Here is a 12,383-nt window from a genome sequence, read left to right on the forward strand (position 1 = left end):
ATGGACTGTAAAGACTGCAAGTGGATGTGAGATGATGGATGACCAAAGAGTTTTAATTATTGGATGGTCACATAAATCCTACTACTCAGAGATAACAATTGCAGTATTAATCGTTTGGAATATTCATTTCTGTAAAATTTATTATTACGATAGAATTCAAAGGGATCTTAAATTTGCAAATATTATAGAATTGGTTAAATAATTATTGGTTGTCCATAAAAAATGGAATGTTTTTGGTATTACCAAAAAGAATGAATGGAAGAATTGTTAACGGCATTGAAAAAAATGCCACAATAGACTATTAAATGAAAAAAAGGATAAAAAACCATGCGCAGTACAATTTCGATTCTATTAAATTTATATTAGTTGCTAAGAAGATGATCACTAGTGAACCCTATTGTAAATGATGGACCATTGTTAATACCATCAGTATAAAAATGTTCTTTCAAGAATTGTAACAAATGTACTGTGGTAGTCAGATTCAGTTGTCAACTTGGCTAAGTGAAAGTACCTAGTTCTGTTGCTATGGTCATGAGCCAATGGTACGTGAACCTCATCTGTTGCTCATTACATCTGCAGCCGGCTAGGAGGTGTGTCTGCTGCAATGAATGATGTTTGACTTAATTGGTGCTGGTGCTTAAATTAGAGAGCGCAATGTAGCACAGCCCAAGAAGCTCAGCATACCTCATCTCAGCACTTGCTGCTCAGCCCAGGCCTTTGGAGATGCAGAAAGAAATCACCCCGGGGAAAGTTGTTGGAACCCAGAGGCCTGGAGAGAAGGCCGGCAGAGATCACCCTGTGCCTTCCCACATAAGAAAGAACCTCAGTTGAAAGTTAGCTGCCTTTCCTCTGAAGAACTAATGAAATAAACCTCCTTTTATTAAAAGACAATCTGTCTCTGGTGTGTTGCATTCTGGCAGCTAGCAAACTTGAACATGTACCAAACTAATGCAAGGTATTAATAGTAGGGTGATATACGGGAACTCTGTATTTTATGTATGACTTTGCTGTAAATCTACAACTTCTCTAATGAAATAAAAAGTCTAAAAACCTTTTGTTTTTAAAAAAAGATCCTAAATACAGATTAGATCATATTTAGGCTGCTGTAAAAAGTGTATTCTACTATCTAATTTTTCAAAATGCAAGATCACTGGGGATATTCAATTAATATGAATTTTTAAAACTTATATGGCAATCATAGAATATATTATACAGAATTTTTGCTACTTGGGTTAGGAAAATATGTATGTTTTTAAAAAGGAGAAGAAAATGTTTATGAGATCAGAAATCATTGTACTATTTTTTCAATATTTTATTATATTTGAACATTTTTATAATAAAAAGGTAAGGGAAAATGTAGAACTTGTTGGGTAAGGAGATTATGAAGAAATACCATTAATCAGTACTGATAATGGAAAGAAACTCAGAATTTTAGATGTATGGTATAATGTATGTTGATCAAACTGTCCTATCTGAGCCAAGGAGGGGTATCTGTGTGAGGGATCAGGATGTTATTTTCAGCTAGTTATAGTGTTTCTCCTATTTAACAATCACACATCCAATAGTAAGCAGAAATATTCTGCCTATGGGATGGTTGGTCTAAACATGTAGAAGATGAGTTCAAACTGCTGGGGGCACATCAGTGACTGGACAAAGTGTACACCAGTCTGGACAAGCTGCACTGGCTGAGACCACATACAAAGCTATAAGTTCCTCAAGCTGGGGAGGCCAGTGCGCCTCCCCCATGGGCATGGCAGGCTGGTTCCCCAAGGGGAAAGGAAACAGACTTTACCAGTAGTAAGGGCTTAGCTCAGCCAAGCTCCAATTGCAGAAATAATTAACAAATTCTCACTACTGAAAATAGGCCCCCCAGCTCAGATAAACCTGGAATAAGAACTAAAAGTCTAGAGGTTTTTGTTTCAGCAGAGAGAGGGTGGGGCTGATGGAAAAGAAAGAGACTTTTTGAGTCAGATAGCACAAAATACTTGAAAAGTGCTGGACCCTAAAAAAGGGGGTACATAGAGCCTGGAGATACATAGAGGCATATACCAACTTAACCTCTTGGTTGACAATCCCAAGGACAGGGGGTCCTACTCTGAAAAGGAATTTTTCACTTTGTTTCTACTACTTAACAGCTCATTAGATAGAACTGGAAGGGTTCTAAAGCTCCAGCACTATCTCAGACCAGATTGGAATTAAGCTTGTTTGAAAGACAAAGTAATTATTCAGGTGAAAGGAGTTAATTCCCTAAAGGCTGTACCTTCTCCAAGAGAAAGGTGGGGCCCAGCTTAAGTGGAATCCTTCCCTCAAGGAATTCAGGTCCCAGGGACTGGAAAACTGAAGCAATTAATGCCCAACTACAACCTCACTTCTATCTCAACCACACTCCTGGCCAGGAATGTCTGTTGAAGTTAAAGGCACCACACCACTTTATGCTGGTGGGAAACTACCAGAAAGATAGGAAAAGCGCAGAGTCTAGAGGCTTCATAGGAAAGTCTAAGATGCAGGTGACTCTTTTCTCCTGAGAGGAGCTCAGTATGGACTGGAAAAATCTGACTGGGGTCTATAATATATGAGAAGACATGCCTCAAAAATAAAAGGCTCCATTTAGGGAGGGCAAGCAACAGAAAAACAAGAACTGAAAAATTCTGATCAGTGAAACAAAACCTATGCTAGAGGTCTAGAATAAGTTGAACTGAATATCAAAGAACAGATAGAGAACAAAGCCATCCAGCAAGAAAATCCAAATAAAAGAGTGAAAGCAATCTCCAGAACAAACTAATTAAGGATATCAAATGCCTAGATGCCAACAAAAAACAATGAGTCATACTTGGGAACTGAGGATCTGGCCTAGTCAAAGGAACATACCAACACTTCAAATGAGATAAAGGAGTTGAAACAACTAATTGAAGATGTTCAAACAGACATGGAAAATCTCAGAGATCAAATAAATGAGCAGAGGGAGGATATAAAAAAAGGCACTGGGTTAACAAAAAGAAGAAACTGAAAGCTTGAAAAAATAAATCACAGAACTTATGGGAATGAAAGTCACAATAGAAGAGATGAAGAAGAAAAAAAGGAAACCTATAATGATGATTTGAAGAGGCAGGAGAAAGGATTAGTGAACTAGAGTCCTGGACATCTGAAATTTAACATGCAAAAGAAAAGATAGGTGAAAGAATGGCAAAATATGAGCAGGGTCTCAGGGAACTGAATCACAAAATGAAGCACATGAATGTACATATTGTGGGTGTCCCAGAAGGAGAAGAGAAGGAAAAAGGAGGAGAAAGACTAACAAAGGAAATAATCACTGAAGATTCCCCATTCTTATGAAAGATATAAAATTACAGAACCAAGAAGTTTAGTATACCCCAAACAGAATAGATCCAAATAGACATATTCCATGACACTTACAAATCAGAATTCAGATGTCAAAGAGAAAGAGAGAATTTTGAAAGCAGCAAGAGAAAAGCAATCCATCACCTACAAGGAAAGCCCAATAAGACTATCTGAATTTCTCAGCAGAAACCTTGGAGGTGAGAAGGCAGTGGTATGATAGATATATTTAAGATTCTAAAAGAGAAAATCTGTCAACCAGGAATTCTATATCCAGCAAAACTGTCCTTCAAAAATGAGTGGGAGGGGATGGTGTCAGTGAGTGCATTTCCCACCTGAGTGCAACTAGCAGCAGGTCGTGGGCACCTCCAGGAAAGCTTCTGTTACACATTCTACTTTATTCCTGCTAATCTGCTACTGCAATAAATTGGAAGATAACTGTTGCCAGGATAATCTGTAATGGGCAAGGAACCACAGAGAAGGAAACGTTTCTTTTAATTCTTAAACTTTGGTTTAAACGACCAGTATATTTTGGAAATTTGATCTTCACTCATTATCCCACATAGACATACTTCTAGAGAGAAAAGATGTAATGCTGAAAGAGTTAATGGATGAGAAAGATGTTTTACAGGAACGTAAAGCTCAGAACTGCAAACTTATAGAGTTTCTGTTAAAAGCAGTATGTCTCGAAGATTTAGTTTTATTCATTATAGCAGAACTACCTCAAGACATGGATGAAAAGATCAGATACAAGTATCCAAATATATCTTGTGAGCTGTTCACTTCTGATGTCTCCCAGATGAAAGATAGACTGGGAGAAGATGAATCTTTGCTAATGAAATTGCATAACTTCCTTCTAAATGATTTCCCCTTGAACCCACTACCTGCCAGTTTCTTCAGCAAGGTGCTAAGTATTCTTAACAGCAGAAAACCAGAGCAGGTGTATTCAATTCTTGATCCCCATTCTTTAATAATGAAGATTGTGGATTCTTAAAAGAGAAATGTGATTTTGTAGACCTCATTATAAAACATACAGAAACTTCAGCAAACATGGATTTGTTGCTCAGACTCATGACATGTATTGAACCTCCACAGCCTAGGCAAGATGTGTTGAATTGGTTAAATGAGGAGAAAATCACCCAGAGGCTTGTGGAAATAGTTCATCCATCGCAAGAAGAAGACCGACATTCAAATGCATCACAGTCACTTTGTGAAATTATATGCCTGAGCAGAGACCAGATGTTACAAATTCAGAACAGTACAGAATCAGATTCCCTGCTTGACACTCTAGAAAAGCAAGAAATTATAGAGCAGCTTCTCTCAAATATTTTCCATAAAGAGAAAAATGAATCTGCCATGTTCAGTGCAATCCAGATATTGCTAACTCTTCTTGAGACATGCCAACCAACTTTCTTGGGTATGAGAATTTGAAGATGTACATCTATAAGGAAGCAATTGAGGACTGTGTGATTTTAGAGATTAGAATTTGTATCTTTTCCCTTACTGTTGGATTCACCCCAGAAAGCAGGGTGCAAGAAGAGGAGGACAGAAAGCGTCTGCTCATAGCATATGAAAAACTTTTAACCAACATAGTTTCTGGATTTACTTTTAATGATGTAACTTTGGTTGCTAGTGAAATGGTGAATACAACCTTACCAATCCCTACTTCCTAAATTCCTAATCTCTATTTCTGGTTTGCTTTATCTCTTTGATCAGTAATAATGAAATGGCAATGTGGTAACACTGCTTCATCTATATAGTAATTGTTGGATTGTATCTGTAATTTTTTGTCATGTTTTAAAATAATGTAAGCAATACCTTGATAACTTTTTGAAGGTATTAGGATTATTATCTTGCTACTCTCATCAAAGTAAACCTCTTATTACTCACTCCATAGTGGAAGGCAATTACACTACTTCATGGAAAAAAATGAGGGGGAGGGTGCACAGGTAATTCAGTGGTTAGAATGCCCACCTTTCATTCAGGAGACCAGGGTTTGATTCTCGGACCATGCACCCTACCCCCAAAAATGAGGAGGGGATTAAAACATTTCAGACAAACAATCACTGAAAAAAATTATGGCCAAGAGACTGGCTCTTGTATGTAATGGATTGTTTTTCTCTTGCTGCTTTCAAGATCTTCTCTTTCTCTTTGACCTCTGACATTCTAACTAGTAAGTGTCTTGGAGAACGCCTATTTGGGTCTAATCTCTTTGGGGTGCGCTGCACTTCTTGGATCTGTAATTTTAGGTCTTTCATAAGAGCTGGGAAATTTTCAGTGATAATTTCTTCCATTAGTTTTTCTCCTCCTTTTCCCTTCTCTTCTCCTTCTGGGACACCCACAACACGTATATTTGTGCGGTTCATATTGTCCTTGAGTTCCCTGATACCCTGTTCAAATCTTTCCATTCTTTTCCCTATAGTTTCTGTTTCTTTTTGAAATTCAGATGTTCCATCCTCCAAATCACTAATTCTATCTTCTGTCTCTTTAAATCTATCATTGTAGCTATCCATTATTTTTTCTATGTTTGCTACTTTATCCTTCACTTCCATAAGTTCTGCGATTTGTTTTTTCAGTTTTTCTATTTCTTCTTTATGTTCAGCCCATGTCCTCTTCATGTCCTCCCTCAATTTATCGATTTCATTTTTGAAGAGGTTTTCCATTTCTGTTCATATATTCAGCATTAGTTGTCTCAGCTCTTGTGTCTCATTTGAGCTATTGGTTTGTTCCTTTGACTGAGCCATATTCTCAATCTTTTGAGCGTGGACAGTTATCTTCTGCTGCTGGCGTCTGGGCATTTATTCAGATTTCTCTTGGTGTTGGACCCAGCAAGGTTGTAATATTTTTCTGTGAAATCTCTGGGTTCTGTTTTTCTTATCCTGCCCAGTAGGTGGCGCTCGTGGCACACGTTTGTCTGCGGGTCCCACCAGTAAAAGGTGCTGTGGGACCTTTAACTTTGGAAAACTCTCGCCGTCCTGGGGGTTCGCTAGCCGAAGCGGCTTGAGCCGGCCCAGGGTCCGAACGCAGGGAGGGTGTCCGAACGCAGGGAGGGTGTCCGAACGCAGGGAGGGTTGCTGGTCGCCGCAGCCAGGGAAAGAGCCCGTCCGAATTTCCTAGTCGGCCCTGGGCAACAAGCGTGGCGGGAGGGCGCCAGCGGCAGCGGCCCGCCCGAGAGAGTGCACGTTCCCCGGGAGTCACGGGTTTGGAAGGGGCCTCCCCCACCCGTCACCGTTCTCTGCGGCCTGGGGGTTTCCGATCCAATTCTCTCAGTTGGTCCGGGGGCTGCGCGTGGTGTGGGCGCCAGCCGTCTTTGTTTCAGGGGACCGCCTCTCCAATTCTCCCAGCAGGCCCGGGAAGGGGGAAGGGAGTAACTCCGGCTGCTTGCCACCCCGCCCGGTAAGGCCCGCGCGCCTCGGCGATCTCACCCGAGCTGCTTCTCTCAGCCAGCCAGCCGTTCCAGGATGGGGTACGCTGTCTTTTTTATCTCTGTTGTGGCTTTGGGCGCTTTCTGTATCGTTTCTACTCCCCTAGTAGGTGTCCTGGAGAAGAAACTAAGATCCGCGCGTCTTACTAAGCCGCCATCTTCCAGCGAGACTGGCTCTGTAAGAAATGCTAAATGGAGCAATGCAGTTGGGTTGGAAAGGGTAGGAGAGAAATGTCTTGAGAAGAATGTAGAAATGAAGACTATCAGTAAAAAATTAGGTATGACATATAAAATCCAAAAGGCAAAATGGTGGAAGAAATTAATAACACTAAAGTTTAATGGGTTAAAATCCTCAGTTAAAAGACACAGGTTGGCAGAATGGATTAAAAAACAGGACCCATCAGGAGGTGCAAAGGTGGCTCAGAGACAGAGTTCTCACCTGCCATGCTGAAGATCCCAGTTCAATTCCAAGAGCTTGGCCATGGGGGAAAAAAAAGCAGGACCCATATATATGCTGTCTAAAAGAGACTCATTTTTAGACCCAGGGACAAACGTAGGTTGAAAGTGAAAGGATGGGAAGAGATATTTCATGCAAACAACAATCAGAAAAGAACATGAATAGCTATACTAATATCCAACAAATTAGACTTCATATGTAAAAAAAAGAGAGACAGAGAAGGACACCATGTATTAATAAAGGGAGGAATTCAACAAGAAGCCATAACAATCATAAATATTTATGCACCAAGCCAGAGTGCTCCAAAATACATGAGGCAAACACTGAAAACACTGAAAGGAGAAATAGAAACTTCTACCATAATAGTTGGAAACTTCAATTCCCTGCTCTCATCAGTGGATAGAACATTTAGACAGAGGATCAATAAAGAAACAGAGGATTTGAATAATACAATAAATGAACTAGACTTAACAGGTATTTACAGAACATTACACTCAACAACAGCAGGATAAACCTTTTTCTCAAGGACTCATGGAGCATTCTAAAGGATAGATCAAATGCTGAGTCACAAAGCAAGTCTCAATAAATTTAAAAAGATTGAAATATACAAAACACTTTCTTGGATCATAATGGAATGAAGTTGGAAATCAATAACAGGCAGAGGGCCAAAAATTCACAAATATGTGGAGGCTAAACAACACACACTTAAACAAACAGTGGATACAGGAAGAAATCACAAGAAAAATCAGTAAATATCTTAAGGAAAATGAAAATGAAAACAAAACATATTAAAATTGAGGGGTTGCAGCAAAGGCAGTACTAAGAGGGAAATTTATTGCAATAAATGCCTATATTAAAAAAGAAGAAAGTGCAAAAATTGAGGAATTAACTGTTCACTTTGAACAACTACAGAAAGAACAGCAAATTAACCCCAAAGCAAACAAAAGGAAAGAAATAATGAAGATTAGAGCAGAAATAAGTGAACTGAGAACATGAAAGCAATTGAGAAAATCAACAAAACCAGAAACTGGTTCTTTGAGGAAATCAATAAAACTGATGGATCTTTAGTGATGTTGACAAAAAGAAAAAGAGAGAGGAAGCAAATAAATAAAATAAAAAATGGAAGAGGAGACATAACCACTGACCCTGCAGAAATAAAGGAGGTAATGAGAGGATACTATGAACAGCTTTATGCTAATAAACTAGACAACATAGATGAAATGGACAACTTCCTAGAAAGGCAGGGGCAACTAACATTACTTGAGAAGAAATAGATGGCCCAACAAAACAATCACAAGAGATTGAACCAGTCATTAACAAAATGCCAAAGAAGAACTGTCCAGGACCAGATGGCTTCACATGTGAATTCTGCCAAGCATTCAAGAAAGAATTAGTATCAATCCTGCTCAAACTCTTCAAAAAAATTGAAGAAGAGGGAAGGCCGCCTAACTCCTTCCATGAAACCATCACCCTCATATCAAAGCCAGACAAAGGTATTACAAGAAAAGAAAATTACAAACCAATCTCTCTAATAAATATAGATGCAAAAATCCTCAATAAAATACTTGCAAATTGAATCCAGCAGCACATTAAAGGAATTATACACCACGACTAAATGGGCTTTATTCCAGGTATGCAAGGATGGTTTGACATAAGAAAATCAATTAATGTAATGCACCATAACAACAAATCAAAGCAGAAAAATCACATGACCATCTTGATTGATGCAGAGAAGGCATTTGACAAAGTTCCATATCCTTTCTTGATGAAAACACTTCAAAGGATAGGAATAGAAGGGAACTTCCTCAACATGATAGAGGCTAACATCATCCTCAAAGGGGAAATACTGAAAAGTTTCTCCCTAAGATCAGGAACAAGACAAGGATGTCCACTGTCACCATTGTTATTTAACATTGAGCTGGAAGTTCTAGTCAGCGCAATTAGACAAGAAAAAGAAATAAAAGGCATCTAAATTATAAAGGAAGAAGTAAAACTCTCACTATTTGCAGATGATATAATACTATATGTTGAAAATCCTAAAAATTCCTCAGCAAAGTTAATAGAGCTAATAAATGAGTATAGCAAAGGTACAGGGCACAAGATCAATACCCAAAAATCAGTACTGCTTTTATACACTAGTAATGAGCAATCTGAGAAGGAATTCAAGAAAAAAAATCCATTTACAATAGCAACCAAAAGAATAAGATATTCAGGTGTAAATTTAGGATACAAAAGATCTATACACAGAAAACTACAAGAAATTGATAAAAGAAATAATGGATGACTTAAATAAACGGAAGATCAAACCATGTCCATGGATTGGAAGAGTAAATATAGTTAAAATGTCAATTCGACCCAAATTGATTTATAGATTCAATGCAATACCAATTAAAATCCCAAAAACATACTCTGCATAAATAGAAAAAACAATAACAAAATTTATTTCAAAAGGAAGGGTGCCCTGAATAGCTAAAAATATCTTGAGAAAGCACAATGAAACGGGAGGTATCAAACTACCTGATTTTAAAGCATATTATGAAGCTGTGGTGGTCAGTACAGCAAGGCATCAGCATAAAGATAGATATACTGACCAATGGAATTGAATAGAGTGCTCAGATATAGACCCTTTCTTCTATGGACAATCGATCTTTGATAAAGGCAGTCAAGCCAACTCACCTGGTACTGAACAGCTTCAATAAATAGTGTTTGGAGAACTGGATATACATATGCAAAAGAATGAAAGAGGATTCAATTCTCACATTTTATACAAAAATTAACTCAAAATGGGTCAAAGACCTAAACATTAGAGCTAAGGCCATAAAACTTTAAGAGGAAAATGTAGGAAATATCTTATAAAACTTGTAATAGGAGGCAGTTTCCTAGCTCTTACACCCAAAACACAAACATTGAAGAAAGAAATAGATAAATGGGAACTCCTCAAAATTAAACACTTTTGAGTATAAAATAACTTTGTCAAGGAAGTAAAAAGGCAGTCTATGCAATGGGAGACAATATTTGGAAACCACATATCAGATAAAGGTTTAGTATCCAGAATATATAAAGAGATTCTTCAATTCAACAACAAAAAGACGAAAAAAAAAAACCCAATTACAAAATGGGCAAAAGACATGAACAGACACTTCTCAGAAGAAGAATGCCAATGGCAAAAAGGCACATAAAAAATGCTAAACTCCACTGGCTATTAGGGAAATACAAATCAAAACCACAATGAGATATCATCTCACCCACTAGAATGGCCATTATAAAAAAAACAAAACAGAAAATGACAAGTGGTGGAGAGGATGTGTAGAAAGAGGCACACATATCCACTGTTGGTGGTAGTGTGAAATGGTACAACCACTGTGGAAAGCAGTTTGGCAGTTCCCCGGGAAGCTAATTATAGAATGGCCATATGATCCACCAATTCCATTGCTAAGATTAGATTATGTGTTATGAAAATTTTGGTTCCAGACCAAATAAACATTTCTTCCTTTGGTCTCAAAGAGTATATGTGGTTCTAAAATATAGAAATTGTCTTCCTTACACCTGTGTTCTGAATTACTTTAAACCCAACTTGATTGGCTTTGTTCTTACCTCTTAATATCAGGTTAAATATATTCAGCCTGTAATATCCAGAAATAATATTTACCACTCTGGTCTAAATGGGTCTGCTATAAAAACTTACAATCTAGGCCCCATTTTCTTATAAGCATTTTCTAAAAAAGACCATACCATTGTTGTTCTTTAGTTTCTGGCTTATTTTGCCTCGCTAAATGTGCCACACGTTTATTCACATTGTTGGTTGCCTCATGACTTTGTCCCCTTCTTTAGTAGCAGCAGGTATTTATGACTATATACCATTGTTCACCAATCTACTCAGTCAGTGCATCATTTATTCACCTGCATTCATCAGGGATCATGTATACTGCCCAAAGTCCACAGTCCATCAACACTCTCAATTTTAGATAATTTCATTGTTCCTAAGAAAAAAAAAGCCAATAAACACACCCTCGCCAAATAGGAAATCTAAATCTCCTCTTAATTCTTGTCCCCACCTCCCACAATTATTTACCTCTGCTGTTGCTGTGGTAGAGCTGATGTTTTCCTTTTAAACATAGCCCATAGCATGCAATAGTCATATTCCTCCTGTACCTTGGACTTAAACACTCTTTGTGCACAAATAATACCTTTGAAGTCATTCTTGCAAGAACTAATTTATATTTCTAGTGTTAATCAGTGGGACATGTAGGTCTATACAACCCCTTTCAATCTTGTTCATCTTCAATATAGTAATATTACTTATTGATCCACTGCCTTCACTTCTATCTATTCCTGTACATTGTAGTTCAACCTCATTAGCTAACCAGTCACCCATCTCTAGCTTTTATGTGTCTCTAAGTCCCCTATATTCTGTATTATAAACTTCTGATTTTACCTTTTCTATGGTTATAAAAGTGGAATCATACTGAATCTATCCTTCTGTGTCTAGCTTATTTCACTCAACATTATATCCTTAAGGCTTATCTTTGCACATAGTTTTTATTGATTTTCTCAAAGAACCAACTTTTGGTTTTACTGATTCTTTCTATTGTTCTTTTGTTTTCTCATTCATTTAACTCTGTTTAATTCTTTGTTATTTCTCTTCTCCTATTTGCTCTGGGTTAGTTTGCTGTTCTTTCTCAAGTTCCTCCAGGTGAGCAGTTAAGTCCTCAATTTTTGCTCTTTCTTCTCTCTCTCTCTCTCTTTGCCTTTTGAAATATTTATTATCTTTAGTAATAGTATGAACAAGCAAGAAAAGAAACCACTGAGGTTATTGCTTGTTTTTAAATAGTTTGCCTCTCATATTTTCAAAAATTTCTTAGCAATTTTGAAACTGTACCTGAAAAATTGAGGAACGTTTTTAAAAGGGTGAAGGAAGGGACGCATTTAAATAAAGGCAAGGCTTTTGATACGTATATTCATTAGTAAGAAACCTTTGCATACTATTCATAGAGGCTAAATCAACTAGCTTCCTAAACAAGGTGAAGCTCTTTATAATGTACTTCCATTATTCTCCTAAAATAGAAACAGCAGTTCTATTACCGGTGGGTTGTTAGCATAAAATGGGATTGTAACTTTGACCATGACAGATAAAGCCAGTGATGAACTTCACCACTGGTACCTACT

General features: G+C 37.7%; 1 pseudogene; it reads left to right on the forward strand.

The window, feature by feature from the left end:
* Positions 1-4,767, forward strand: LOC143683344 (serine/threonine-protein phosphatase 6 regulatory subunit 3-like; annotated as a pseudogene).
* The last annotated feature ends 7,616 nt before the right edge of the window (positions 4,768-12,383 follow it).

Source organism: Tamandua tetradactyla, chromosome 5 (genome assembly GCF_023851605.1).
Source record: "Tamandua tetradactyla isolate mTamTet1 chromosome 5, mTamTet1.pri, whole genome shotgun sequence".
Taxonomy (NCBI): Eukaryota; Metazoa; Chordata; class Mammalia; order Pilosa; family Myrmecophagidae; genus Tamandua; species Tamandua tetradactyla.